The sequence below is a fragment of the Aulonocara sp. 'chitande type north' Nkhata Bay genome, linkage group LG22 (genome assembly GCF_057382095.1).
Source record: "Aulonocara sp. 'chitande type north' Nkhata Bay isolate Kocher_YH1m ecotype deep benthic linkage group LG22, A_spYH_male_GT1.1, whole genome shotgun sequence".
NCBI classification, from domain to species: Eukaryota; Metazoa; Chordata; class Actinopteri; order Cichliformes; family Cichlidae; genus Aulonocara; species Aulonocara sp. 'chitande type north' Nkhata Bay.
The window spans coordinates 13,164,769-13,191,344 of record NC_141364.1 but is presented as its reverse complement, the minus strand read 5'-3'; the positions used below and the strand labels follow the sequence as shown (position 1 = coordinate 13,191,344).

At 48.1% G+C, this 26,576-nt stretch overlaps 29 non-coding genes across 29 annotated transcripts; all 29 read right to left on the bottom strand.

The window, feature by feature from the left end:
* Positions 1 to 317: 317 nt before the first annotated feature.
* On the bottom strand, positions 318 to 390 carry trnak-cuu (transfer RNA lysine (anticodon CUU)). The gene has a single exon. It is a non-coding gene; the product is annotated as a tRNA-Lys (tRNA).
* A 953-nt stretch (positions 391 to 1,343) lies between these two features.
* Positions 1,344 to 1,454, bottom strand: trnal-caa (transfer RNA leucine (anticodon CAA)). The gene is made up of 2 exons: positions 1,417 to 1,454; positions 1,344 to 1,389 (listed from the first exon to the last, which is right to left on the bottom strand). It is a non-coding gene; the product is annotated as a tRNA-Leu (tRNA).
* A 460-nt stretch (positions 1,455 to 1,914) lies between these two features.
* Positions 1,915 to 1,987, bottom strand: trnak-cuu (transfer RNA lysine (anticodon CUU)). Its single transcript has one exon. It is a non-coding gene; the product is annotated as a tRNA-Lys (tRNA).
* Positions 1,988 to 2,940: 953 nt separating this feature from the next.
* Positions 2,941 to 3,051, bottom strand: trnal-caa (transfer RNA leucine (anticodon CAA)). The gene is made up of 2 exons: positions 3,014 to 3,051; positions 2,941 to 2,986 (listed from the first exon to the last, which is right to left on the bottom strand). It is a non-coding gene; the product is annotated as a tRNA-Leu (tRNA).
* A 460-nt stretch (positions 3,052 to 3,511) lies between these two features.
* Positions 3,512 to 3,584, bottom strand: trnak-cuu (transfer RNA lysine (anticodon CUU)). The gene has a single exon. It is a non-coding gene; the product is annotated as a tRNA-Lys (tRNA).
* A 953-nt stretch (positions 3,585 to 4,537) lies between these two features.
* On the bottom strand, positions 4,538 to 4,648 carry trnal-caa (transfer RNA leucine (anticodon CAA)). Its single transcript has 2 exons — positions 4,611 to 4,648; positions 4,538 to 4,583 (listed from the first exon to the last, which is right to left on the bottom strand). It is a non-coding gene; the product is annotated as a tRNA-Leu (tRNA).
* Positions 4,649 to 5,108: 460 nt separating this feature from the next.
* trnak-cuu (transfer RNA lysine (anticodon CUU)) lies at positions 5,109 to 5,181 on the bottom strand. The gene has a single exon. It is a non-coding gene; the product is annotated as a tRNA-Lys (tRNA).
* A 953-nt stretch (positions 5,182 to 6,134) lies between these two features.
* Positions 6,135 to 6,245, bottom strand: trnal-caa (transfer RNA leucine (anticodon CAA)). Its single transcript has 2 exons — positions 6,208 to 6,245; positions 6,135 to 6,180 (listed from the first exon to the last, which is right to left on the bottom strand). It is a non-coding gene; the product is annotated as a tRNA-Leu (tRNA).
* A 460-nt stretch (positions 6,246 to 6,705) lies between these two features.
* trnak-cuu (transfer RNA lysine (anticodon CUU)) lies at positions 6,706 to 6,778 on the bottom strand. The gene has a single exon. It is a non-coding gene; the product is annotated as a tRNA-Lys (tRNA).
* Positions 6,779 to 7,731: 953 nt separating this feature from the next.
* On the bottom strand, positions 7,732 to 7,842 carry trnal-caa (transfer RNA leucine (anticodon CAA)). The gene is made up of 2 exons: positions 7,805 to 7,842; positions 7,732 to 7,777 (listed from the first exon to the last, which is right to left on the bottom strand). It is a non-coding gene; the product is annotated as a tRNA-Leu (tRNA).
* A 460-nt stretch (positions 7,843 to 8,302) lies between these two features.
* On the bottom strand, positions 8,303 to 8,375 carry trnak-cuu (transfer RNA lysine (anticodon CUU)). The gene has a single exon. It is a non-coding gene; the product is annotated as a tRNA-Lys (tRNA).
* A 953-nt stretch (positions 8,376 to 9,328) lies between these two features.
* trnal-caa (transfer RNA leucine (anticodon CAA)) lies at positions 9,329 to 9,439 on the bottom strand. Its single transcript has 2 exons — positions 9,402 to 9,439; positions 9,329 to 9,374 (listed from the first exon to the last, which is right to left on the bottom strand). It is a non-coding gene; the product is annotated as a tRNA-Leu (tRNA).
* A 460-nt stretch (positions 9,440 to 9,899) lies between these two features.
* On the bottom strand, positions 9,900 to 9,972 carry trnak-cuu (transfer RNA lysine (anticodon CUU)). The gene has a single exon. It is a non-coding gene; the product is annotated as a tRNA-Lys (tRNA).
* Positions 9,973 to 12,129: 2,157 nt separating this feature from the next.
* On the bottom strand, positions 12,130 to 12,240 carry trnal-caa (transfer RNA leucine (anticodon CAA)). Its single transcript has 2 exons — positions 12,203 to 12,240; positions 12,130 to 12,175 (listed from the first exon to the last, which is right to left on the bottom strand). It is a non-coding gene; the product is annotated as a tRNA-Leu (tRNA).
* Positions 12,241 to 12,700: 460 nt separating this feature from the next.
* Positions 12,701 to 12,773, bottom strand: trnak-cuu (transfer RNA lysine (anticodon CUU)). The gene has a single exon. It is a non-coding gene; the product is annotated as a tRNA-Lys (tRNA).
* Positions 12,774 to 13,726: 953 nt separating this feature from the next.
* trnal-caa (transfer RNA leucine (anticodon CAA)) lies at positions 13,727 to 13,837 on the bottom strand. Its single transcript has 2 exons — positions 13,800 to 13,837; positions 13,727 to 13,772 (listed from the first exon to the last, which is right to left on the bottom strand). It is a non-coding gene; the product is annotated as a tRNA-Leu (tRNA).
* Positions 13,838 to 14,297: 460 nt separating this feature from the next.
* On the bottom strand, positions 14,298 to 14,370 carry trnak-cuu (transfer RNA lysine (anticodon CUU)). The gene has a single exon. It is a non-coding gene; the product is annotated as a tRNA-Lys (tRNA).
* A 953-nt stretch (positions 14,371 to 15,323) lies between these two features.
* Positions 15,324 to 15,434, bottom strand: trnal-caa (transfer RNA leucine (anticodon CAA)). The gene is made up of 2 exons: positions 15,397 to 15,434; positions 15,324 to 15,369 (listed from the first exon to the last, which is right to left on the bottom strand). It is a non-coding gene; the product is annotated as a tRNA-Leu (tRNA).
* Positions 15,435 to 15,894: 460 nt separating this feature from the next.
* On the bottom strand, positions 15,895 to 15,967 carry trnak-cuu (transfer RNA lysine (anticodon CUU)). Its single transcript has one exon. It is a non-coding gene; the product is annotated as a tRNA-Lys (tRNA).
* A 953-nt stretch (positions 15,968 to 16,920) lies between these two features.
* On the bottom strand, positions 16,921 to 17,031 carry trnal-caa (transfer RNA leucine (anticodon CAA)). Its single transcript has 2 exons — positions 16,994 to 17,031; positions 16,921 to 16,966 (listed from the first exon to the last, which is right to left on the bottom strand). It is a non-coding gene; the product is annotated as a tRNA-Leu (tRNA).
* Positions 17,032 to 17,491: 460 nt separating this feature from the next.
* On the bottom strand, positions 17,492 to 17,564 carry trnak-cuu (transfer RNA lysine (anticodon CUU)). The gene has a single exon. It is a non-coding gene; the product is annotated as a tRNA-Lys (tRNA).
* Positions 17,565 to 18,517: 953 nt separating this feature from the next.
* On the bottom strand, positions 18,518 to 18,628 carry trnal-caa (transfer RNA leucine (anticodon CAA)). Its single transcript has 2 exons — positions 18,591 to 18,628; positions 18,518 to 18,563 (listed from the first exon to the last, which is right to left on the bottom strand). It is a non-coding gene; the product is annotated as a tRNA-Leu (tRNA).
* A 460-nt stretch (positions 18,629 to 19,088) lies between these two features.
* trnak-cuu (transfer RNA lysine (anticodon CUU)) lies at positions 19,089 to 19,161 on the bottom strand. The gene has a single exon. It is a non-coding gene; the product is annotated as a tRNA-Lys (tRNA).
* A 953-nt stretch (positions 19,162 to 20,114) lies between these two features.
* trnal-caa (transfer RNA leucine (anticodon CAA)) lies at positions 20,115 to 20,225 on the bottom strand. Its single transcript has 2 exons — positions 20,188 to 20,225; positions 20,115 to 20,160 (listed from the first exon to the last, which is right to left on the bottom strand). It is a non-coding gene; the product is annotated as a tRNA-Leu (tRNA).
* A 460-nt stretch (positions 20,226 to 20,685) lies between these two features.
* trnak-cuu (transfer RNA lysine (anticodon CUU)) lies at positions 20,686 to 20,758 on the bottom strand. Its single transcript has one exon. It is a non-coding gene; the product is annotated as a tRNA-Lys (tRNA).
* Positions 20,759 to 21,711: 953 nt separating this feature from the next.
* Positions 21,712 to 21,822, bottom strand: trnal-caa (transfer RNA leucine (anticodon CAA)). Its single transcript has 2 exons — positions 21,785 to 21,822; positions 21,712 to 21,757 (listed from the first exon to the last, which is right to left on the bottom strand). It is a non-coding gene; the product is annotated as a tRNA-Leu (tRNA).
* A 460-nt stretch (positions 21,823 to 22,282) lies between these two features.
* On the bottom strand, positions 22,283 to 22,355 carry trnak-cuu (transfer RNA lysine (anticodon CUU)). The gene has a single exon. It is a non-coding gene; the product is annotated as a tRNA-Lys (tRNA).
* A 953-nt stretch (positions 22,356 to 23,308) lies between these two features.
* On the bottom strand, positions 23,309 to 23,419 carry trnal-caa (transfer RNA leucine (anticodon CAA)). Its single transcript has 2 exons — positions 23,382 to 23,419; positions 23,309 to 23,354 (listed from the first exon to the last, which is right to left on the bottom strand). It is a non-coding gene; the product is annotated as a tRNA-Leu (tRNA).
* Positions 23,420 to 23,879: 460 nt separating this feature from the next.
* On the bottom strand, positions 23,880 to 23,952 carry trnak-cuu (transfer RNA lysine (anticodon CUU)). Its single transcript has one exon. It is a non-coding gene; the product is annotated as a tRNA-Lys (tRNA).
* Between the last annotated feature and the right edge of the window lie 2,624 nt (positions 23,953 to 26,576).

The following is a 26,576-nucleotide window of genomic DNA, read 5'->3' as shown; positions in this document are numbered from 1 at the left end:
CGAGCACTGCCACCCGACGGAGAAAACTCATTGCCGCTGCTTATATCTGTGAGCTCATGCTTTCATTCACTACCCACAGTTTGTGACCCTAGGTGAGAGTAGGGATGCAGGTAAACCTAGAGTGTTGCTTTTTCGCTAAGCTCTCTTGAAATTTAGTCCAGAAGAATCAAATGGTGGAGACGTGGACTTGTGCAGACACGACAGTGTAACTTTGGTTTCTGTTACCATACATTCATCTTCCTTTGCACAACACGCCATTTGCTGTTCTCTATACACACGTGTTTTCTCTCTTGCGGGCATTTGCACAAAAGTCCCCTCGCCCAACGTGGGGCTCGAACCCACGACCCTGAGATTAAGAGTCTCATGCTCTCCCGACTGAGCTAGCTGGGCTTCTTCAGCAGCAAGGCTTTAAGATGGACACAGGTTCTTATAGCTGGGGGAGGTTGACTAGCATTTCAAGCGCAGGCAAAGAAAGCACAGGCTACTTTCAAGTTTTTCTATCATCCATTCAAGCTCTTATGTCCTTGTATGCATGCCACACCACGGGGCATGCTCCGATTGAGACGACTGAATGTCTCCCGGGGAATCTTCTCCCCAGATCTGGACCAGGGCATCACTGAGCTCCTGGACAGTCTGAGTTCCAACCTGGTGGTGTCAGATGGACCAAAGCTAAATGTCCCAGGGGTGTTGTATTGAATTTTGGTCAAGTAGGCCAATATAGGGTTGGGGGGTGGGGAGTGTCGGTCAGCGGTATCAGTCCCCACGCAAACTGCCTGCATACTCTTGTCGGATGAGGCCGGGCAGCAGGAAGAAAGCCAGGAGCCATTGCACCAGCGTAGGGTCTGACAGTGGGTCGGAGAATTTCATGCCCATACCTAACTGCACTCATTGTGCCGTTGCCTTGCCTGTAGAGGCCTGTGCATACCTCAGTGCATGTGCCTCTCCAGACCATCACTGACCCACCAGCAAAGCACTCATAATCAAGGATGTTACATTCAGCATAAAGTTCCCCACGACTTCTCGGGAAGCTTTCACATGTGTTATATGTTCTAAGGTTAAATCCGCTGTCCTCTGTGAAAAGCACAGGGTGCCAGTGGTGGAGGTGGCAATTCTGGTATTCCATGACAAATGCCAGATACAAGCGGGATTTCAATTCAGGCTTCCACTTAGAAAGCAGAGCTCTGTCATGTTAACGAAAGCTCTTCACTACAAAAGTTCCTATAAGCTGCAAAGCTGATTTCACAGCAACCCTACAGCTACCTCAACAAGCCGCACTTTGTTGAGTTTAACACACAAAGGTTGATGAAGCTCTTGAAAACATATTTTTAAGTAAAGAAAGTAGATGTCAGGAGTGGGATTTGAACCCACGCCTCCATTTGGAGACCAGAAGTCCCTTTTGTCTGGAAGGAGCCTATCCTTGAGTCTGGCGCCTTAGACCACTCGGCCATCCTGACGAGTTGACCAACCACCTCTTCAAAGTCATCCTGGATGTTCAAATGTCCCAACCACCTCAGCAGGCTCCTTTCGATGTGGAGGAGTTGCAGCTGTAATCTGAGTTCCTCCTGAAATACTAAGCTTGTCATCCAATCTCCGAGGCCGAGCACTGCCACCCGACGGAGAAAACTCATTGCCGCTGCTTATATCTGTGAGCTCATGCTTTCATTCACTACCCACAGTTTGTGACCCTAGGTGAGAGTAGGGATGCAGGTAAACCTAGAGTGTTGCTTTTTCGCTAAGCTCTCTTGAAATTTAGTCCAGAAGAATCAAATGGTGGAGACGTGGACTTGTGCAGACACGACAGTGTAACTTTGGTTTCTGTTACCATACATTCATCTTCCTTTGCACAACACGCCATTTGCTGTTCTCTATACACACGTGTTTTCTCTCTTGCGCGCATTTGCACAAAAGTCCCCTCGCCCAACGTGGGGCTCGAACCCACGACCCTGAGATTAAGAGTCTCATGCTCTCCCGACTGAGCTAGCTGGGCTTCTTCGGCAGCAAGGCTTTAAGATGGACACAGGTTCTTATAGCTGGGGGAGGTTGACTAGCATTTCAAGCGCAGGCAAAGAAAGCACAGGCTACTTTCAAGTTTTTCTATCATCCATTCAAGCTCTTATGTCCTTGTATGCATGCCACACCACGGGGCATGCTCCGATTGAGACGACTGAATGTCTCCCGGGGAATCTTCTCCCCAGATCTGGACCAGGGCATCACTGAGCTCCTGGACAGTCTGAGTTCCAACCTGGTGGTGTCAGATGGACCAAAGCTAAATGTCCCAGGGGTGTTGTATTGAATTTTGGTCAAGTAGGCCAATATAGGGTTGGGGGGTGGGGAGTGTCGGTCAGCGGTATCAGTCCCCACGCAAACTGCCTGCATACTCTTGTCGGATGAGGCCGGGCAGCAGGAAGAAAGCCAGGAGCCATTGCACCAGCGTAGGGTCTGACAGTGGGTCGGAGAATTTCATGCCCATACCTAACTGCACTCATTGTGCCGTTTCCTTGCCTGTAGAGGCCTGTGCATACCTCAGTGCATGTGCCTCTCCAGACCATCACTGACCCACCAGCAAAGCACTCATAATCAAGGATGTTACATTCAGCATAAAGTTCCCCACGACTTCTCGGGAAGCTTTCACATGTGTTATATGTTCTAAGGTTAAATCCGCTGTCCTCTGTGAAAAGCACAGGGTGCCAGTGGTGGAGGTGGCAATTCTGGTATTCCATGACAAATGCCAGATACAAGCGGGATTTCAATTCAGGCTTCCACTTAGAAAGCAGAGCTCTGTCATGTTAACGAAAGCTCTTCACTACAAAAGTTCCTATAAGCTGCAAAGCTGATTTCACAGCAACCCTACAGCTACCTCAACAAGCCGCACTTTGTTGAGTTTAACACACAAAGGTTGATGAAGCTCTTGAAAACATATTTTTAAGTAAAGAAAGTAGATGTCAGGAGTGGGATTTGAACCCACGCCTCCATTTGGAGACCAGAAGTCCCTTTTGTCTGGAAGGAGCCTATCCTTGAGTCTGGCGCCTTAGACCACTCGGCCATCCTGACGAGTTGACCAACGACCTCTTCAAAGTCATCCTGGATGTTCAAATGTCCCAACCACCTCAGCAGGCTCCTTTCGATGTGGAGGAGTTGCAGCTGTAATCTGAGTTCCTCCTGAAATACTAAGCTTGTCATCCAATCTCCGAGGCCGAGCACTGCCACCCGACGGAGAAAACTCATTGCCGCTGCTTATATCTGTGAGCTCATGCTTTCATTCACTACCCACAGTTTGTGACCCTAAGTGAGAGTAGGGATGCAGGTAAACCTAGAGTGTTGCTTTTTCGCTAAGCTCTCTTGAAATTTAGTCCAGAAGCATCAAATGGTGGAGACGTGGACTTGTGCAGACACGACAGTGTAACTTTGGTTTCTGTTACCATACATTCATCTTCCTTTGCACAACACGCCATTTGCTGTTCTCTATACACACGTGTTTTCTCTCTTGCGGGCATTTGCACAAAAGTCCCCTCGCCCAACGTGGGGCTCGAACCCACGACCCTGAGATTAAGAGTCTCATGCTCTCCCGACTGAGCTAGCTGGGCTTCTTCAGCAGCAAGGCTTTAAGATGGACACAGGTTCTTATAGCTGGGGGAGGTTGACTAGCATTTCAAGCGCAGGCAAAGAAAGCACAGGCTACTTTCAAGTTTTTCTATCATCCATTCAAGCTCTTATGTCCTTGTATGCATGCCACACCACGGGGCATGCTCCGATTGAGACGACTGAATGTCTCCCGGGGAATCTTCTCCCCAGATCTGGACCAGGGCATCACTGAGCTCCTGGACAGTCTGAGTTCCAACCTGGTGGTGTCAGATGGACCAAAGCTAAATGTCCCAGGGGTGTTGTATTGAATTTTGGTCAAGTAGGCCAATATAGGGTTGGGGGGTGGGGAGTGTCGGTCAGCGGTATCAGTCCCCACGCAAACTGCCTGCATACTCTTGTCGGATGAGGCCGGGCAGCAGGAAGAAAGCCAGGAGCCATTGCACCAGCGTAGGGTCTGACAGTGGGTCGGAGAATTTCATGCCCATACCTAACTGCACTCATTGTGCCGTTTCCTTGCCTGTAGAGGCCTGTGCATACCTCAGTGCATGTGCCTCTCCAGACCATCACTGACCCACCAGCAAAGCACTCATAATCAAGGATGTTACATTCAGCATAAAGTTCCCCACGACTTCTCGGGAAGCTTTCACATGTGTTATATGTTCTAAGGTTAAATCCGCTGTCCTCTGTGAAAAGCACAGGGTGCCAGTGGTGGAGGTGGCAATTCTGGTATTCCATGACAAATGCCAGATACAAGCGGGATTTCAATTCAGGCTTCCACTTAGAAAGCAGAGCTCTGTCATGTTAACGAAAGCTCTTCACTACAAAAGTTCCTATAAGCTGCAAAGCTGATTTCACAGCAACCCTACAGCTACCTCAACAAGCCGCACTTTGTTGAGTTTAACACACAAAGGTTGATGAAGCTCTTGAAAACATATTTTTAAGTAAAGAAAGTAGATGTCAGGAGTGGGATTTGAACCCACGCCTCCATTTGGAGACCAGAAGTCCCTTTTGTCTGGAAGGAGCCTATCCTTGAGTCTGGCGCCTTAGACCACTCGGCCATCCTGACGAGTTGACCAACGACCTCTTCAAAGTCATCCTGGATGTTCAAATGTCCCAACCACCTCAGCAGGCTCCTTTCGATGTGGAGGAGTTGCAGCTGTAATCTGAGTTCCTCCTGAAATACTAAGCTTGTCATCCAATCTCCGAGGCCGAGCACTGCCACCCGACGGAGAAAACTCATTGCCGCTGCTTATATCTGTGAGCTCATGCTTTCATTCACTACCCACAGTTTGTGACCCTAGGTGAGAGTAGGGATGCAGGTAAACCTAGAGTGTTGCTTTTTCGCTAAGCTCTCTTGAAATTTAGTCCAGAAGAATCAAATGGTGGAGACGTGGACTTGTGCAGACACGACAGTGTAACTTTGGTTTCTGTTACCATACATTCATCTTCCTTTGCACAACACGCCATTTGCTGTTCTCTATACACACGTGTTTTCTCTCTTGCGGGCATTTGCACAAAAGTCCCCTCGCCCAACGTGGGGCTCGAACCCACGACCCTGAGATTAAGAGTCTCATGCTCTCCCGACTGAGCTAGCTGGGCTTCTTCAGCAGCAAGGCTTTAAGATGGACACAGGTTCTTATAGCTGGGGGAGGTTGACTAGCATTTCAAGCGCAGGCAAAGAAAGCACAGGCTACTTTCAAGTTTTTCTATCATCCATTCAAGCTCTTATGTCCTTGTATGCATGCCACACCACGGGGCATGCTCCGATTGAGACGACTGAATGTCTCCCGGGGAATCTTCTCCCCAGATCTGGACCAGGGCATCACTGAGCTCCTGGACAGTCTGAGTTCCAACCTGGTGGTGTCAGATGGACCAAAGCTAAATGTCCCAGGGGTGTTGTATTGAATTTTGGTCAAGTAGGCCAATATAGGGTTGGGGGGTGGGGAGTGTCGGTCAGCGGTATCAGTCCCCACGCAAACTGCCTGCATACTCTTGTCGGATGAGGCCGGGCAGCAGGAAGAAAGCCAGGAGCCATTGCACCAGCGTAGGGTCTGACAGTGGGTCGGAGAATTTCATGCCCATACCTAACTGCACTCATTGTGCCGTTGCCTTGCCTGTAGAGGCCTGTGCATACCTCAGTGCATGTGCCTCTCCAGACCATCACTGACCCACCAGCAAAGCACTCATAATCAAGGATGTTACATTCAGCATAAAGTTCCCCACGACTTCTCGGGAAGCTTTCACATGTGTTATATGTTCTAAGGTTAAATCCGCTGTCCTCTGTGAAAAGCACAGGGTGCCAGTGGTGGAGGTGGCAATTCTGGTATTCCATGACAAATGCCAGATACAAGCGGGATTTCAATTCAGGCTTCCACTTAGAAAGCAGAGCTCTGTCATGTTAACGAAAGCTCTTCACTACAAAAGTTCCTATAAGCTGCAAAGCTGATTTCACAGCAACCCTACAGCTACCTCAACAAGCCGCACTTTGTTGAGTTTAACACACAAAGGTTGATGAAGCTCTTGAAAACATATTTTTAAGTAAAGAAAGTAGATGTCAGGAGTGGGATTTGAACCCACGCCTCCATTTGGAGACCAGAAGTCCCTTTTGTCTGGAAGGAGCCTATCCTTGAGTCTGGCGCCTTAGACCACTCGGCCATCCTGACGAGTTGACCAACCACCTCTTCAAAGTCATCCTGGATGTTCAAATGTCCCAACCACCTCAGCAGGCTCCTTTCGATGTGGAGGAGTTGCAGCTGTAATCTGAGTTCCTCCTGAAATACTAAGCTTGTCATCCAATCTCCGAGGCCGAGCACTGCCACCCGACGGAGAAAACTCATTGCCGCTGCTTATATCTGTGAGCTCATGCTTTCATTCACTACCCACAGTTTGTGACCCTAGGTGAGAGTAGGGATGCAGGTAAACCTAGAGTGTTGCTTTTTCGCTAAGCTCTCTTGAAATTTAGTCCAGAAGAATCAAATGGTGGAGACGTGGACTTGTGCAGACACGACAGTGTAACTTTGGTTTCTGTTACCATACATTCATCTTCCTTTGCACAACACGCCATTTGCTGTTCTCTATACACACGTGTTTTCTCTCTTGCGGGCATTTGCACAAAAGTCCCCTCGCCCAACGTGGGGCTCGAACCCACGACCCTGAGATTAAGAGTCTCATGCTCTCCCGACTGAGCTAGCTGGGCTTCTTCAGCAGCAAGGTTTTAAGATGGACACAGGTTCTTATAGCTGGGGGAGGTTGACTAGCATTTCAAGCGCAGGCAAAGAAAGCACAGGCTACTTTCAAGTTTTTCTATCATCCATTCAAGCTCTTATGTCCTTGTATGCATGCCACACCACGGGGCATGCTCCGATTGAGACGACTGAATGTCTCCCGGGGAATCTTCTCCCCAGATCTGGACCAGGGCATCACTGAGCTCCTGGACAGTCTGAGTTCCAACCTGGTGGTGTCAGATGGACCAAAGCTAAATGTCCCAGGGGTGTTGTATTGAATTTTGGTCAAGTAGGCCAATATAGGGTTGGGGGGTGGGGAGTGTCGGTCAACGGTATCAGTCCCCACGCAAACTGCCTGCATACTCTTGTCGGATGAGGCCGGGCAGCAGGAAGAAAGCCAGGAGCCATTGCACCAGCGTAGGGTCTGACAGTGGGTCGGAGAATTTCATGCCCATACCTAACTGCACTCATTGTGCCGTTGCCTTGCCTGTAGAGGCCTGTGCATACCTCAGTGCATGTGCCTCTCCAGACCATCACTGACCCACCAGCAAAGCACTCATAATCAAGGATGTTACATTCAGCATAAAGTTCCCCACGACTTCTCGGGAAGCTTTCACATGTGTTATATGTTCTAAGGTTAAATCCGCTGTCCTCTGTGAAAAGCACAGGGTGCCAGTGGTGGAGGTGGCAATTCTGGTATTCCATGACAAATGCCAGATACAAGCGGGATTTCAATTCAGGCTTCCACTTAGAAAGCAGAGCTCTGTCATGTTAACGAAAGCTCTTCACTACAAAAGTTCCTATAAGCTGCAAAGCTGATTTCACAGCAACCCTACAGCTACCTCAACAAGCTGCACTTTGTTGAGTTTAACACACAAAGGTTGATGAAGCTCTTGAAAACATATTTTTAAGTAAAGAAAGTAGATGTCAGGAGTGGGATTTGAACCCACGCCTCCATTTGGAGACCAGAAGTCCCTTTTGTCTGGAAGGAGCCTATCCTTGAGTCTGGCGCCTTAGACCACTCGGCCATCCTGACGAGTTGACCAACGACCTCTTCAAAGTCATCCTGGATGTTCAAATGTCCCAACCACCTCAGCAGGCTCCTTTCGATGTGGAGGAGTTGCAGCTGTAATCTGAGTTCCTCCTGAAATACTAAGCTTGTCATCCAATCTCCGAGGCCGAGCACTGCCACCCGACGGAGAAAACTCATTGCCGCTGCTTATATCTGTGAGCTCATGCTTTCATTCACTACCCACAGTTTGTGACCCTAGGTGAGAGTAGGGATGCAGGTAAACCTAGAGTGTTGCTTTTTCGCTAAGCTCTCTTGAAATTTAGTCCAGAAGAATCAAATGGTGGAGACGTGGACTTGTGCAGACACGACAGTGTAACTTTGGTTTCTGTTACCATACATTCATCTTCCTTTGCACAACACGCCATTTGCTGTTCTCTATACACACGTGTTTTCTCTCTTGCGCGCATTTGCACAAAAGTCCCCTCGCCCAACGTGGGGCTCGAACCCACGACCCTGAGATTAAGAGTCTCATGCTCTCCCGACTGAGCTAGCTGGGCTTCTTCGGCAGCAAGGCTTTAAGATGGACACAGGTTCTTATAGCTGGGGGAGGTTGACTAGCATTTCAAGCGCAGGCAAAGAAAGCACAGGCTACTTTCAAGTTTTTCTATCATCCATTCAAGCTCTTATGTCCTTGTATGCATGCCACACCACGGGGCATGCTCCGATTGAGACGACTGAATGTCTCCCGGGGAATCTTCTCCCCAGATCTGGACCAGGGCATCACTGAGCTCCTGGACAGTCTGAGTTCCAACCTGGTGGTGTCAGATGGACCAAAGCTAAATGTCCCAGGGGTGTTGTATTGAATTTTGGTCAAGTAGGCCAATATAGGGTTGGGGGGTGGGGAGTGTCGGTCAGCGGTATCAGTCCCCACGCAAACTGCCTGCATACTCTTGTCGGATGAGGCCGGGCAGCAGGAAGAAAGCCAGGAGCCATTGCACCAGCGTAGGGTCTGACAGTGGGTCGGAGAATTTCATGCCCATACCTAACTGCACTCATTGTGCCGTTGCCTTGCCTGTAGAGGCCTGTGCATACCTCAGTGCATGTGCCTCTCCAGACCATCACTGACCCACCAGCAAAGCACTCATAATCAAGGATGTTACATTCAGCATAAAGTTCCCCACGACTTCTCGGGAAGCTTTCACATGTGTTATATGTTCTAAGGTTAAATCCGCTGTCCTCTGTGAAAAGCACAGGGTGCCAGTGGTGGAGGTGGCAATTCTGGTATTCCATGACAAATGCCAGATACAAGCGGGATTTCAATTCAGGCTTCCACTTAGAAAGCAGAGCTCTGTCATGTTAACGAAAGCTCTTCACTACAAAAGTTCCTATAAGCTGCAAAGCTGATTTCACAGCAACCCTACAGCTACCTCAACAAGCCGCACTTTGTTGAGTTTAACACACAAAGGTTGATGAAGCTCTTGAAAACATATTTTTAAGTAAAGAAAGTAGATGTCAGGAGTGGGATTTGAACCCACGCCTCCATTTGGAGACCAGAAGTCCCTTTTGTCTGGAAGGAGCCTATCCTTGAGTCTGGCGCCTTAGACCACTCGGCCATCCTGACGAGTTGACCAACCACCTCTTCAAAGTCATCCTGGATGTTCAAATGTCCCAACCACCTCAGCAGGCTCCTTTCGATGTGGAGGAGTTGCAGCTGTAATCTGAGTTCCTCCTGAAATACTAAGCTTGTCATCCAATCTCCGAGGCCGAGCACTGCCACCCGACGGAGAAAACTCATTGCCGCTGCTTATATCTGTGAGCTCATGCTTTCATTCACTACCCACAGTTTGTGACCCTAGGTGAGAGTAGGGATGCAGGTAAACCTAGAGTGTTGCTTTTTCGCTAAGCTCTCTTGAAATTTAGTCCAGAAGAATCAAATGGTGGAGACGTGGACTTGTGCAGACACGACAGTGTAACTTTGGTTTCTGTTACCATACATTCATCTTCCTTTGCACAACACGCCATTTGCTGTTCTCTATACACACGTGTTTTCTCTCTTGCGGGCATTTGCACAAAAGTCCCCTCGCCCAACGTGGGGCTCGAACCCACGACCCTGAGATTAAGAGTCTCATGCTCTCCCGACTGAGCTAGCTGGGCTTCTTCAGCAGCAAGGCTTTAAGATGGACACAGGTTCTTATAGCTGGGGGAGGTTGACTAGCATTTCAAGCGCAGGCAAAGAAAGCACAGGCTACTTTCAAGTTTTTCTATCATCCATTCAAGCTCTTATGTCCTTGTATGCATGCCACACCACGGGGCATGCTCCGATTGAGACGACTGAATGTCTCCCGGGGAATCTTCTCCCCAGATCTGGACCAGGGCATCACTGAGCTCCTGGACAGTCTGAGTTCCAACCTGGTGGTGTCAGATGGACCAAAGCTAAATGTCCCAGGGGTGTTGTATTGAATTTTGGTCAAGTAGGCCAATATAGGGTTGGGGGGTGGGGAGTGTCGGTCAGCGGTATCAGTCCCCACGCAAACTGCCTGCATACTCTTGTCGGATGAGGCCGGGCAGCAGGAAGAAAGCCAGGAGCCATTGCACCAGCGTAGGGTCTGACAGTGGGTCGGAGAATTTCATGCCCATACCTAACTGCACTCATTGTGCCGTTGCCTTGCCTGTAGAGGCCTGTGCATACCTCAGTGCATGTGCCTCTCCAGACCATCACTGACTGTTACGTTTCGGTGTGTCAGTGTTTTGTTTTTGCATGACTTATGTATTTCCTGCTTTACTTTGAAAGTCTGTGTTATCTTAGTGTGTTCAGTTTACATTTTCCCTGTCTCGTCAGTTCTAATTTGCCCCAGCTGTGTTTCCCTCCTGTGGTCCATTTCCTGATTGCTCCCTCTATGTATTTAAACCTTGTGTTTCAGTGTGTCATGGTCGCGATCTCCCCCGTGTTGTAAATAGTTTGGTGTTTTGTTGTAAATAAATAGTCTGTTGTAAATAGTTGTGAATGGGTTTGTTAATACTTTCGTCATGGGATATTTTCGTTTTGGGATTTTGGTGGAGAGCCTTCGTGGTTTTATTTTCCTTATCTTTGTTTTTCTACGTTGCACCCCGGTTGCCTAGGCCGGGGTGTAACATATGGGGGCTCGTCCGGGATCGCTGGAGGGTCCGAAGGAGGGACAGCTTCAGCCTTCATCCGCCTTCGCTGGAGGATCCGAGGGACCGCTCCAGCCTTCTGCAGCTGGTGGGCTGCGTGTCTATGTGTGCAGCTAGTTAGCTGCTCATCTGTCTTCGCTGGAGGATCCGAGGGACCGCTCCAGCCTTCATCCGCCTTCGCTGGAGGATCCGAGGGACCGCTCCAGCCTTCTGCAGCTGGTGGGCTGCGTGTCCGTGTGTGCAGCTGGTGGGCTGCGTGTCCGTGTGTGCAGCTGGTGGGCTGCTCATCCGCCTTCGCTGGAGCGTCCGAGGGACCGCTCCAGCCTTCATCCGCCTTCGCTGGGAGGAGGGTCCGTGGGACCGCCCCAGCCTTTGTCGTCGCTGGAGGGTCCGTGGGACCGCTCCAGCCTTCATCCGCCTTCGCTGGAGGGTCCGAGGGACCGCTCCAGCCTTCGTCGTCTGCTGGAGGGTCAGTGGGACCGCTCCAGCCTCCATCAGCTTCGTCTGCCTTCGTCTTCAGCCTTCGTTTGTCTGAATCAAACTTTTCACTTGGGATTACATGTTTGATTTTTGGGTAGGGGGAAATGTTACGTTTCGATGTTTTGTTGTAAATAAATAGTCTGTTGTAAATAGTTGTGAATGGGTTTGTTAATACTTTCGTCATGGGATATTTTCGTTTTGGGATTTTGGTGGAGAGCCTTCGTGGTTTTATTTTCCTTATCTTTGTTTTTCTACGTTGCACCTCGGTTGCCTAGGCCGGGGTGTAACACTGACCCACCAGCAAAGCACTCATAATCAAGGATGTTACATTCAGCATAAAGTTCCCCACGACTTCTCGGGAAGCTTTCACATGTGTTATATGTTCTAAGGTTAAATCCGCTGTCCTCTGTGAAAAGCACAGGGTGCCAGTGGTGGAGGTGGCAATTCTGGTATTCCATGACAAATGCCAGATACAAGCGGGATTTCAATTCAGGCTTCCACTTAGAAAGCAGAGCTCTGTCATGTTAACGAAAGCTCTTCACTACAAAAGTTCCTATAAGCTGCAAAGCTGATTTCACAGCAACCCTACCGCTACCTCAACAAGCCGCACTTTGTTGAGTTTAACACACAAAGGTTGATGAAGCTCTTGAAAACATATTTTTAAGTAAAGAAAGTAGATGTCAGGAGTGGGATTTGAACCCACGCCTCCATTTGGAGACCAGAAGTCCCTTTTGTCTGGAAGGAGCCTATCCTTGAGTCTGGTGCCTTAGACCACTCGGCCATCCTGACGAGTTGACCAACGACCTCTTCAAAGTCATCCTGGATGTTCAAATGTCCCAACCACCTCAGCAGGCTCCTTTCGATGTGGAGGAGTTGCAGCTGTAATCTGAGTTCCTCCTGAAATACTAAGCTTGTCATCCAATCTCCGAGGCCGAGCACTGCCACCCGACGGAGAAAACTCATTGCCGCTGCTTATATCTGTGAGCTCATGCTTTCATTCACTACCCACAGTTTGTGACCCTAGGTGAGAGTAGGGATGCAGGTAAACCTAGAGTGTTGCTTTTTCGCTAAGCTCTCTTGAAATTTAGTCCAGAAGAATCAAATGGTGGAGACGTGGACTTGTGCAGACACGACAGTGTAACTTTGGTTTCTGTTACCATACATTCATCTTCCTTTGCACAACACGCCATTTGCTGTTCTCTATACACACGTGTTTTCTCTCTTGCGGGCATTTGCACAAAAGTCCCCTCGCCCAACGTGGGGCTCGAACCCACGACCCTGAGATTAAGAGTCTCATGCTCTCCCGACTGAGCTAGCTGGGCTTCTTCAGCAGCAAGGCTTTAAGATGGACACAGGTTCTTATAGCTGGGGGAGGTTGACTAGCATTTCAAGCGCAGGCAAAGAAAGCACAGGCTACTTTCAAGTTTTTCTATCATCCATTCAAGCTCTTATGTCCTTGTATGCATGCCACACCACGGGGCATGCTCCGATTGAGACGACTGAATGTCTCCCGGGGAATCTTCTCCCCAGATCTGGACCAGGGAATCACTGAGCTCCTGGACAGTCTGAGTTCCAACCTGGTGGTGTCAGATGGACCAAAGCTAAATGTCCCAGGGGTGTTGTATTGAATTTTGGTCAAGTAGGCCAATATAGGGTTGGGGGGTGGGGAGTGTCGGTCAACGGTATCAGTCCCCACGCAAACTGCCTGCATACTCTTGTCGGATGAGGCCGGGCAGCAGGAAGAAAGCCAGGAGCCATTGCACCAGCGTAGGGTCTGACAGTGGGTCGGAGAATTTCATGCCCATACCTAACTGCACTCATTGTGCCGTTGCCTTGCCTGTAGAGGCCTGTGCATACCTCAGTGCATGTGCCTCTCCAGACCATCACTGACCCACCAGCAAAGCACTCATAATCAAGGATGTTACATTCAGCATAAAGTTCCCCACGACTTCTCGGGAAGCTTTCACATGTGTTATATGTTCTAAGGTTAAATCCGCTGTCCTCTGTGAAAAGCACAGGGTGCCAGTGGTGGAGGTGGCAATTCTGGTATTCCATGACAAATGCCAGATACAAGCGGGATTTCAATTCAGGCTTCCACTTAGAAAGCAGAGCTCTGTCATGTTAACGAAAGCTCTTCACTACAAAAGTTCCTATAAGCTGCAAAGGTGATTTCACAGCAACACTACCGCTACCTCAACAAGCCGCACTTTGTTGAGTTTAACACACAAAGGTTGATGAAGCTCTTGAAAACATATTTTTAAGTAAAGAAAGTAGATGTCAGGAGTGGGATTTGAACCCACGCCTCCATTTGGAGACCAGAAGTCCCTTTTGTCTGGAAGGAGCCTATCCTTGAGTCTGGTGCCTTAGACCACTCGGCCATCCTGACGAGTTGACCAACGACCTCTTCAAAGTCATCCTGGATGTTCAAATGTCCCAACCACCTCAGCAGGCTCCTTTCGATGTGGAGGAGTTGCAGCTGTAATCTGAGTTCCTCCTGAAATACTAAGCTTGTCATCCAATCTCCGAGGCCGAGCACTGCCACCCGACGGAGAAAACTCATTGCCGCTGCTTATATCTGTGAGCTCATGCTTTCATTCACTACCCACAGTTTGTGACCCTAGGTGAGAGTAGGGATGCAGGTAAACCTAGAGTGTTGCTTTTTCGCTAAGCTCTCTTGAAATTTAGTCCAGAAGAATCAAATGGTGGAGACGTGGACTTGTGCAGACACGACAGTGTAACTTTGGTTTCTGTTACCATACATTCATCTTCCTTTGCACAACACGCCATTTGCTGTTCTCTATACACACGTGTTTTCTCTCTTGCGGGCATTTGCACAAAAGTCCCCTCGCCCAACGTGGGGCTCGAACCCACGACCCTGAGATTAAGAGTCTCATGCTCTCCCGACTGAGCTAGCTGGGCTTCTTCAGCAGAAAGGCTTTAAGATGGACACAGGTTCTTATAGCTGGGGGAGGTTGACTAGCATTTCAAGCGCAGGCAAAGAAAGCACAGGCTACTTTCAAGTTTTTCTATCATCCATTCAAGCTCTTATGTCCTTGTATGCATGCCACACCACGGGGCATGCTCCGATTGAGACGACTGAATGTCTCCCGGGGAATCTTCTCCCCAGATCTGGACCAGGGAATCACTGAGCTCCTGGACAGTCTGAGTTCCAACCTGGTGGTGTCAGATGGACCAAAGCTAAATGTCCCAGGGGTGTTGTATTGAATTTTGGTCAAGTAGGCCAATATAGGGTTGGGGGGTGGGGAGTGTCGGTCAACGGTATCAGTCCCCACGCAAACTGCCTGCATACTCTTGTCGGATGAGGCCGGGCAGCAGGAAGAAAGCCAGGAGCCATTGCACCAGCGTAGGGTCTGACAGTGGGTCGGAGAATTTCATGCCCATACCTAACTGCACTCATTGTGCCGTTGCCTTGCCTGTAGAGGCCTGTGCATACCTCAGTGCATGTGCCTCTCCAGACCATCACTGACCCACCAGCAAAGCACTCATAATCAAGGATGTTACATTCAGCATAAAGTTCCCCACGACTTCTCGGGAAGCTTTCACATGTGTTATATGTTCTAAGGTTAAATCCGCTGTCCTCTGTGAAAAGCACAGGGTGCCAGTGGTGGAGGTGGCAATTCTGGTATTCCATGACAAATGCCAGATACAAGCGGGATTTCAATTCAGGCTTCCACTTAGAAAGCAGAGCTCTGTCATGTTAACGAAAGCTCTTCACTACAAAAGTTCCTATAAGCTGCAAAGCTGATTTCACAGCAACCCTACAGCTACCTCAACAAGCCGCACTTTGTTGAGTTTAACACACAAAGGTTGATGAAGCTCTTGAAAACATATTTTTAAGTAAAGAAAGTAGATGTCAGGAGTGGGATTTGAACCCACGCCTCCATTTGGAGACCAGAAGTCCCTTTTGTCTGGAAGGAGCCTATCCTTGAGTCTGGCGCCTTAGACCACTCGGCCATCCTGACGAGTTGACCAACGACCTCTTCAAAGTCATCCTGGATGTTCAAATGTCCCAACCACCTCAGCAGGCTCCTTTCGATGTGGAGGAGTTGCAGCTGTAATCTGAGTTCCTCCTGAAATACTAAGCTTGTCATCCAATCTCCGAGGCCGAGCACTGCCACCCGACGGAGAAAACTCATTGCCGCTACTTATATCTGTGAGCTCATGCTTTCATTCACTACCCACAGTTTGTGACCCTAGGTGAGAGTAGGGATGCAGGTAAACCTAGAGTGTTGCTTTTTCGCTAAGCTCTCTTGAAATTTAGTCCAGAAGAATCAAATGGTGGAGACATGGACTTGTGCAGACACGACAGTGTAACTTTGGTTTCTGTTACCATACATTCATCTTCCTTTGCACAACACGCCATTTGCTGTTCTCTATACACACGTGTTTTCTCTCTTGCGGGCATTTGCACAAAAGTCCCCTCGCCCAACGTGGGGCTCGAACCCACGACCCTGAGATTAAGAGTCTCATGCTCTCCCGACTGAGCTAGCTGGGCTTCTTCAGCAGCAAGGCTTTAAGATGGACACAGGTTCTTATAGCTGGGGGAGGTTGACTAGCATTTCAAGCGCAGGCAAAGAAAGCACAGGCTACTTTCAAGTTTTTCTATCATCCATTCAAGCTCTTATGTCCTTGTATGCATGCCACACCACGGGGCATGCTCCGATTGAGACGACTGAATGTCTCCCGGGGAATCTTCTCCCCAGATCTGGACCAGGGAATCACTGAGCTCCTGGACAGTCTGAGTTCCAACCTGGTGGTGTCAGATGGACCAAAGCTAAATGTCCCAGGGGTGTTGTATTGAATTTTGGTCAAGTAGGCCAATATAGGGTTGGGGGGTGGGGAGTGTCGGTCAACGGTATCAGTCCCCACGCAAACTGCCTGCATACTCTTGTCGGATGAGGCCGGGCAGCAGGAAGAAAGCCAGGAGCCATTGCACCAGCGTAGGGTCTGACAGTGGGTCGGAGAATTTCATGCCCATACCTAACTGCACTCATTGTGCCGTTGCCTTGCCTGTAGAGGCCTGTGCATACCTCAGTGCATGTGCCTCTCCAGACCATCACTGACCCACCAGCAAAGCACTCATAATCAAGGATGTTACATTCAGCATAAAGTTCCCCACGACTTCTCGGGAAGCTTTCACATGTGTTATATGTTCTAAGGTTAAATCCGCTGTCCTCTGTGAAAAGCACAGGGTGCCAGTGGTGGAGGTGGCAATTCTGGTATTCCATGACAAATGCCAGATACAAGCGGGATTTCAATTCAGGCTTCCACTTAGAAAGCAGAGCTCTGTCATGTTAACGAAAGCTCTTCACTACAAAAGTTCCTATAAGCTGCAAAGCTGATTTCACAGCAACCCTACCGCTACCTCAACAAGCCGCACTTTGTTGAGTTTAACACACAAAGGTTGATGAAGCTCTTGAAAACATATTTTTAAGTAAAGAAAGTAGATGTCAGGAGTGGGATTTGAACCCACGCCTCCATTTGGAGACCAGAAGTCCCTTTTGTCTGGAAGGAGCCTATCCTTGAGTCTGGTGCCTTAGACCACTCGGCCATCCTGACGAGTTGACCAACGACCTCTTCAAAGTCATCCTGGATGTTCAAATGTCCCAACCACCTCAGCAGGCTCCTTTCGATGTGGAGGAGTTGCAGCTGTAATCTGAGTTCCTCCTGAAATACTAAGCTTGTCATCCAATCTCCGAGGCTGAGCACTGCCACCCGACGGAGAAAACTCATTGCCGCTGCTTATATCTGTGAGCTCATGCTTTCATTCACTACCCACAGTTTGTGACCCTAAGTGAGAGTAGGGATGCAGGTAAACCTAGAGTGTTGCTTTTTCGCTAAGCTCTCTTGAAATTTAGTCCAGAAGCATCAAATGGTGGAGACGTGGACTTGTGCAGACACGACAGTGTAACTTTGGTTTCTGTTACCATACATTCATCTTCCTTTGCACAACACGCCATTTGCTGTTCTCTATACACACGTGTTTTCTCTCTTGCGGGCATTTGCACAAAAGTCCCCTCGCCCAACGTGGGGCTCGAACCCACGACCCTGAGATTAAGAGTCTCATGCTCTCCCGACTGAGCTAGCTGGGCTTCTTCGGCAGCAAGGCTTTAAGATGGACACAGGTTCTTATAGCTGGGGGAGGTTGACTAGCATTTCAAGCGCAGGCAAAGAAAGCACAGGCTACTTTCAAGTTTTTCTATCATCCATTCAAGCTCTTATGTCCTTGTATGCATGCCACACCACGGGGCATGCTCCGATTGAGACGACTGAATGTCTCCCGGGGAATCTTCTCCCCAGATCTGGACCAGGGAATCACTGAGCTCCTGGACAGTCTGAGTTCCAACCTGGTGGTGTCAGATGGACCAAAGCTAAATGTCCCAGGGGTGTTGTATTGAATTTTGGTCAAGTAGGCCAATATAGGGTTGGGGGGTGGGGAGTGTCGGTCAACGGTATCAGTCCCCACGCAAACTGCCTGCATACTCTTGTCGGATGAGGCCGGGCAGCAGGAAGAAAGCCAGGAGCCATTGCACCAGCGTAGGGTCTGACAGTGGGTCGGAGAATTTCATGCCCATACCTAACTGCACTCATTGTGCCGTTGCCTTGCCTGTAGAGGCCTGTGCATACCTCAGTGCATGTGCCTCTCCAGACCATCACTGACCCACCAGCAAAGCACTCATAATCAAGGATGTTACATTCAGCATAAAGTTCCCCACGACTTCTCGGGAAGCTTTCACATGTGTTATATGTTCTAAGGTTAAATCCGCTGTCCTCTGTGAAAAGCACAGGGTGCCAGTGGTGGAGGTGGCAATTCTGGTATTCCATGACAAATGCCAGATACAAGCGGGATTTCAATTCAGGCTTCCACTTAGAAAGCAGAGCTCTGTCATGTTAACGAAAGCTCTTCACTACAAAAGTTCCTATAAGCTGCAAAGGTGATTTCACAGCAACACTACCGCTACCTCAACAAGCCGCACTTTGTTGAGTTTAACACACAAAGGTTGATGAAGCTCTTGAAAACATATTTTTAAGTAAAGAAAGTAGATGTCAGGAGTGGGATTTGAACCCACGCCTCCATTTGGAGACCAGAAGTCCCTTTTGTCTGGAAGGAGCCTATCCTTGAGTCTGGTGCCTTAGACCACTCGGCCATCCTGACGAGTTGACCAACGACCTCTTCAAAGTCATCCTGGATGTTCAAATGTCCCAACCACCTCAGCAGGCTCCTTTCGATGTGGAGGAGTTGCAGCTGTAATCTGAGTTCCTCCTGAAATACTAAGCTTGTCATCCAATCTCCGAGGCCGAGCACTGCCACCCGACGGAGAAAACTCATTGCCGCTGCTTATATCTGTGAGCTCATGCTTTCATTCACTACCCACAGTTTGTGACCCTAGGTGAGAGTAGGGATGCAGGTAAACCTAGAGTGTTGCTTTTTCGCTAAGCTCTCTTGAAATTTAGTCCAGAAGAATCAAATGGTGGAGACGTGGACTTGTGCAGACACGACAGTGTAACTTTGGTTTCTGTTACCATACATTCATCTTCCTTTGCACAACACGCCATTTGCTGTTCTCTATACACACGTGTTTTCTCTCTTGCGGGCATTTGCACAAAAGTCCCCTCGCCCAACGTGGGGCTCGAACCCACGACCCTGAGATTAAGAGTCTCATGCTCTCCCGACTGAGCTAGCTGGGCTTCTTCAGCAGAAAGGCTTTAAGATGGACACAGGTTCTTATAGCTGGGGGAGGTTGACTAGCATTTCAAGCGCAGGCAAAGAAAGCACAGGCTACTTTCAAGTTTTTCTATCATCCATTCAAGCTCTTATGTCCTTGTATGCATGCCACACCACGGGGCATGCTCCGATTGAGACGACTGAATGTCTCCCGGGGAATCTTCTCCCCAGATCTGGACCAGGGAATCACTGAGCTCCTGGACAGTCTGAGTTCCAACCTGGTGGTGTCAGATGGACCAAAGCTAAATGTCCCAGGGGTGTTGTATTGAATTTTGGTCAAGTAGGCCAATATAGGGTTGGGGGGTGGGGAGTGTCGGTCAACGGTATCAGTCCCCACGCAAACTGCCTGCATACTCTTGTCGGATGAGGCCGGGCAGCAGGAAGAAAGCCAGGAGCCATTGCACCAGCGTAGGGTCTGACAGTGGGTCGGAGAATTTCATGCCCATACCTAACTGCACTCATTGTGCCGTTGCCTTGCCTGTAGAGGCCTGTGCATACCTCAGTGCATGTGCCTCTCCAGACCATCACTGACCCACCAGCAAAGCACTCATAATCAAGGATGTTACATTCAGCATAAAGTTCCCCACGACTTCTCGGGAAGCTTTCACATGTGTTATATGTTCTAAGGTTAAATCCGCTGTCCTCTGTGAAAAGCACAGGGTGCCAGTGGTGGAGGTGGCAATTCTGGTATTCCATGACAAATGCCAGATACAAGCGGGATTTCAATTCAGGCTTCCACTTAGAAAGCAGAGCTCTGTCATGTTAACGAAAGCTCTTCACTACAAAAGTTCCTATAAGCTGCAAAGCTGATTTCACAGCAACCCTACAGCTACCTCAACAAGCCGCACTTTGTTGAGTTTAACACACAAAGGTTGATGAAGCTCTTGAAAACATATTTTTAAGTAAAGAAAGTAGATGTCAGGAGTGGGATTTGAACCCACGCCTCCATTTGGAGACCAGAAGTCCCTTTTGTCTGGAAGGAGCCTATCCTTGAGTCTGGCGCCTTAGACCACTCGGCCATCCTGACGAGTTGACCAACGACCTCTTCAAAGTCATCCTGGATGTTCAAATGTCCCAACCACCTCAGCAGGCTCCTTTCGATGTGGAGGAGTTGCAGCTGTAATCTGAGTTCCTCCTGAAATACTAAGCTTGTCATCCAATCTCCGAGGCCGAGCACTGCCACCCGACGGAGAAAACTCATTGCCGCTACTTATATCTGTGAGCTCATGCTTTCATTCACTACCCACAGTTTGTGACCCTAGGTGAGAGTAGGGATGCAGGTAAACCTAGAGTGTTGCTTTTTCGCTAAGCTCTCTTGAAATTTAGTCCAGAAGAATCAAATGGTGGAGACATGGACTTGTGCAGACACGACAGTGTAACTTTGGTTTCTGTTACCATACATTCATCTTCCTTTGCACAACACGCCATTTGCTGTTCTCTATACACACGTGTTTTCTCTCTTGCGGGCATTTGCACAAAAGTCCCCTCGCCCAACGTGGGGCTCGAACCCACGACCCTGAGATTAAGAGTCTCATGCTCTCCCGACTGAGCTAGCTGGGCTTCTTCAGCAGCAAGGCTTTAAGATGGACACAGGTTCTTATAGCTGGGGGAGGTTGACTAGCATTTCAAGCGCAGGCAAAGAAAGCACAGGCTACTTTCAAGTTTTTCTATCATCCATTCAAGCTCTTATGTCCTTGTATGCATGCCACACCACGGGGCATGCTCCGATTGAGACGACTGAATGTCTCCCGGGGAATCTTCTCCCCAGATCTGGACCAGGGAATCACTGAGCTCCTGGACAGTCTGAGTTCCAACCTGGTGGTGTCAGATGGACCAAAGCTAAATGTCCCAGGGGTGTTGTATTGAATTTTGGTCAAGTAGGCCAATATAGGGTTGGGGGGTGGGGAGTGTCGGTCAACGGTATCAGTCCCCACGCAAACTGCCTGCATACTCTTGTCGGATGAGGCCGGGCAGCAGGAAGAAAGCCAGGAGCCATTGCACCAGCGTAGGGTCTGACAGTGGGTCGGAGAATTTCATGCCCATACCTAACTGCACTCATTGTGCCGTTGCCTTGCCTGTAGAGGCCTGTGCATACCTCAGTGCATGTGCCTCTCCAGACCATCACTGACCCACCAGCAAAGCACTCATAATCAAGGATGTTACATTCAGCATAAAGTTCCCCACGACTTCTCGGGAAGCTTTCACATGTGTTATATGTTCTAAGGTTAAATCCGCTGTCCTCTGTGAAAAGCACAGGGTGCCAGTGGTGGAGGTGGCAATTCTGGTATTCCATGACAAATGCCAGATACAAGCGGGATTTCAATTCAGGCTTCCACTTAGAAAGCAGAGCTCTGTCATGTTAACGAAAGCTCTTCACTACAAAAGTTCCTATAAGCTGCAAAGCTGATTTCACAGCAACCCTACCGCTACCTCAACAAGCCGCACTTTGTTGAGTTTAACACACAAAGGTTGATGAAGCTCTTGAAAACATATTTTTAAGTAAAGAAAGTAGATGTCAGGAGTGGGATTTGAACCCACGCCTCCATTTGGAGACCAGAAGTCCCTTTTGTCTGGAAGGAGCCTATCCTTGAGTCTGGTGCCTTAGACCACTCGGCCATCCTGACGAGTTGACCAACGACCTCTTCAAAGTCATCCTGGATGTTCAAATGTCCCAACCACCTCAGCAGGCTCCTTTCGATGTGGAGGAGTTGCAGCTGTAATCTGAGTTCCTCCTGAAATACTAAGCTTGTCATCCAATCTCCGAGGCTGAGCACTGCCACCCGACGGAGAAAACTCATTGCCGCTGCTTATATCTGTGAGCTCATGCTTTCATTCACTACCCACAGTTTGTGACCCTAAGTGAGAGTAGGGATGCAGGTAAACCTAGAGTGTTGCTTTTTCGCTAAGCTCTCTTGAAATTTAGTCCAGAAGCATCAAATGGTGGAGACGTGGACTTGTGCAGACACGACAGTGTAACTTTGGTTTCTGTTACCATACATTCATCTTCCTTTGCACAACACGCCATTTGCTGTTCTCTATACACACGTGTTTTCTCTCTTGCGGGCATTTGCACAAAAGTCCCCTCGCCCAACGTGGGGCTCGAACCCACGACCCTGAGATTAAGAGTCTCATGCTCTCCCGACTGAGCTAGCTGGGCTTCTTCGGCAGCAAGGCTTTAAGATGGACACAGGTTCTTATAGCTGGGGGAGGTTGACTAGCATTTCAAGCGCAGGCAAAGAAAGCACAGGCTACTTTCAAGTTTTTCTATCATCCATTCAAGCTCTTATGTCCTTGTATGCATGCCACACCACGGGGCATGCTCCGATTGAGACGACTGAATGTCTCCCGGGGAATCTTCTCCCCAGATCTGGACCAGGGAATCACTGAGCTCCTGGACAGTCTGAGTTCCAACCTGGTGGTGTCAGATGGACCAAAGCTAAATGTCCCAGGGGTGTTGTATTGAATTTTGGTCAAGTAGGCCAATATAGGGTTGGGGGGTGGGGAGTGTCGGTCAACGGTATCAGTCCCCACGCAAACTGCCTGCATACTCTTGTCGGATGAGGCCGGGCAGCAGGAAGAAAGCCAGGAGCCATTGCACCAGCGTAGGGTCTGACAGTGGGTCGGAGAATTTCATGCCCATACCTAACTGCACTCATTGTGCCGTTGCCTTGCCTGTAGAGGCCTGTGCATACCTCAGTGCATGTGCCTCTCCAGACCATCACTGACCCACCAGCAAAGCACTCATAATCAAGGATGTTACATTCAGCATAAAGTTCCCCACGACTTCTCGGGAAGCTTTCACATGTGTTATATGTTCTAAGGTTAAATCCGCTGTCCTCTGTGAAAAGCACAGGGTGCCAGTGGTGGAGGTGGCAATTCTGGTATTCCATGACAAATGCCAGATACAAGCGGGATTTCAATTCAGGCTTCCACTTAGAAAGCAGAGCTCTGTCATGTTAACGAAAGCTCTTCACTACAAAAGTTCCTATAAGCTGCAAAGCTGATTTCACAGCAACCCTACCGCTACCTCAACAAGCCGCACTTTGTTGAGTTTAACACACAAAGGTTGATGAAGCTCTTGAAAACATATTTTTAAGTAAAGAAAGTAGATGTCAGGAGTGGGATTTGAACCCACGCCTCCATTTGGAGACCAGAAGTCCCTTTTGTCTGGAAGGAGCCTATCCTTGAGTCTGGTGCCTTAGACCACTCGGCCATCCTGACGAGTTGACCAACGACCTCTTCAAAGTCATCCTGGATGTTCAAATGTCCCAACCACCTCAGCAGGCTCCTTTCGATGTGGAGGAGTTGCAGCTGTAATCTGAGTTCCTCCTGAAATACTAAGCTTGTCATCCAATCTCCGAGGCCGAGCACTGCCACCCGACGGAGAAAACTCATTGCCGCTGCTTATATCTGTGAGCTCATGCTTTCATTCACTACCCACAGTTTGTGACCCTAGGTGAGAGTAGGGATGCAGGTAAACCTAGAGTGTTGCTTTTTCGCTAAGCTCTCTTGAAATTTAGTCCAGAAGCATCAAATGGTGGAGACGTGGACTTGTGCAGACACGACAGTGTAACTTTGGTTTCTGTTACCATACATTCATCTTCCTTTGCACAACACACCATTTGCTGTTCTCTATACACACGTGTTTTCGCTCTTGCGCGCATTTGCACAAAAGTCCCCTCGCCCAACGTGGGGCTCGAACCCACGACCCTGAGATTAAGAGTCTCATGCTCTCCCGACTGAGCTAGCTGGGCTTCTTCAGCAGCAAGGCTTTAAGATGGACACAGGTTCTTATAGCTGGGGGAGGTTGACTAGCATTTCAAGCGCAGGCAAAGAAAGCACAGGCTACTTTCAAGTTTTTCTATCATCCATTCAAGCTCTTATGTCCTTGTATGCATGCCACACCACGGGGCATGCTCCGATTGAGACGACTGAATGTCTCCCGGAGAATCTTCTCCCCAGATCTGGACCAGGGCATCACTGAGCTCCTGGACAGTCTGAGTTCCAACCTGGTGGTGTCAGATGGACCAAAGCTAAATGTCCCAGGGGTGTTGTATTGAATTTTGGTCAAGTAGGCCAATATAGGGTTGGGGGGTGGGGAGTGTCGGTCAACGGTATGAGTCCCCACGCAAACTGCCTGCATACTCTTGTCGGATGAGGCCGGGAAGCAGGAAGAAAGCCAGGAGCCATTGCACCAGCGTAGGGTCTGACAGTGGGTCGGAGAATTTCATGCCCATACCTAACTGCACTCATTGTGCCGTTGCCTTGCCTGTAGAGGCCTGTGCATACCTCAGTGCATGTGCCTCTCCAGACCATCACTGACCCACCAGCAAAGCACTCATAATCAAGGATGTTACATTCAGCATAAAGTTCTCCACGACTTCTCGGGAAGCTTTCACATGTGTTATATGTTCTAAGGTTAAATCCGCTGTCCTCTGTGAAAAGCACAGGGTGCCAGTGGTGGAGGTGGCAATTCTGGTATTCCATGACAAATGCCAGATACAAGCGGGATTTCAATTCAGGCTTCCACTTAGAAAGCAGAGCTCTGTCATGTTAACGAAAGCTCTTCACTACAAAAGTTCCTATAACCTGCAAAGCTGATTTCACAGCAACCCTACAGCTACCTCAACAAGCCGCACTTTGTTGAGTTTAACACACAAACACTCATTGGTACTTCGACATTTATGCATTCCATTTTGTACATATTGCCATTTCTTTTGCACATTATTCATACTGCTGACCTCTTCATATTTTATTTTAGATATATGTAGATACGTGCACACACACACACACACATACACACACACACACATATATATATATACACATATATATATATATATATATATATATATATATATATATACACATATATATATATGTATCTAGTAATGTGCATACATTCTTATATTTTTACTTTTCTTACAATTGTCACATTCCTGTTCCTATATTTGGCTTGTATCTTATGGTTCTGTATTTTTCTTACCATTGTTGCTTGTGAAGCAATTTCAGTCACATGTGCTGTACCAGTGTACTAGCACATGTGATGTGATAATCAAAGTGATTTGATTTGATTTGATTTGATTTGAGATATGACACGGATGGAAAAATTGCCAGTGCCACTTGTTTCAGGGTTTTTTCCACTCTAGTGTACCTGTTGATAATTTCCTTAACATCAAATTAGGTCAAACTGTCAAAAGTCTTGTCTGGTATATACCAGACTAAATTAATATCCTAGGAATTTAAATTATTAAAACAAAAGTCAAACCACCATAACTCTTGAACCATTAGCTTGATCAAAAAATTCCAATGGTTCCTGAAAGCATCAACTCTGTCTTTTTCAGTGATTATCCGGTTTTTACAGAAAAAACAACAACAAAAAGCATCAACAAAACAATTAAAAAACATGTTAAACATAACCCAAAGGTCCAATAAACCAGCTGTTTTCTTGAGAGCTCATCTCTCTCACTAACTCTCTCAGCCAACCTTCGTCTTCATGGGGCTGATGTGACACCGTGCGTGGGATTATAGTAATAACACTAATATCACTGTAAAGTGTAGAGTCGCTGTTTTCTAGAAGTGTTGGAATTATTTTAATTGAGCAAATGGTTTAGCAGTTATAGGAGTTATAGATGTTTTTAAAAAGTGTTGGGAAACATCTTTCTTCGCTACTGAGTTGTTAGGCTTCAAAAGGATAATAGATGATGCTATACTCGGATTAAAAAATTGTTCCTTTAATTTTTAAGTATATGTGCACCTTATACATGCATCCAAGTGCATACGCATACTTTTCAAAATGTCAAACTACCTCTTTAATGAAAAACAATCACATGTTGTGCTGCCAGCTTTTTGTTTCTGGAGTTCTTGTTTCAGAACTTTAGAGATGTTTCCCAATTTTGAACTCTGAACCATGCCCTACAATTTTTTTTTCTGATCCAGACATCTGAAAGGTACCTGTAGCAAGTGGCAAAAGGAGGGTTTTATTTGTACAGTGGGGCAAAAAAGTATTTAGTCAGCCACCAATTGTGCAAGTTCCCCCACCTAAAATGATGACAGAGGTCAGTAATTTGCACCAGAGGTACACTCCAACTGTGAGAGACAGAATGTGAAAAAAAAAATCCATGAATCCACATGGTAGGATTTGTAAAGAATTTATTCGTAAATCAGGGTGGAAAATAAGTATTTGGTCACCTCAAACATGGAAAATCTCTGGCTCTCACAGACCTGTAACGTCTTCTGTAAGAAGCTTTTCTGTCCCCCACTCGTTACCTGTATGAATGGCACCTGTTTGAACTCATCATCTGTATAAAAGACACCTGTCCACAGCCTCAAACAGTCAGACTCCAAACTCCGCCATGGCCAAGACCAAAGAGCTTTC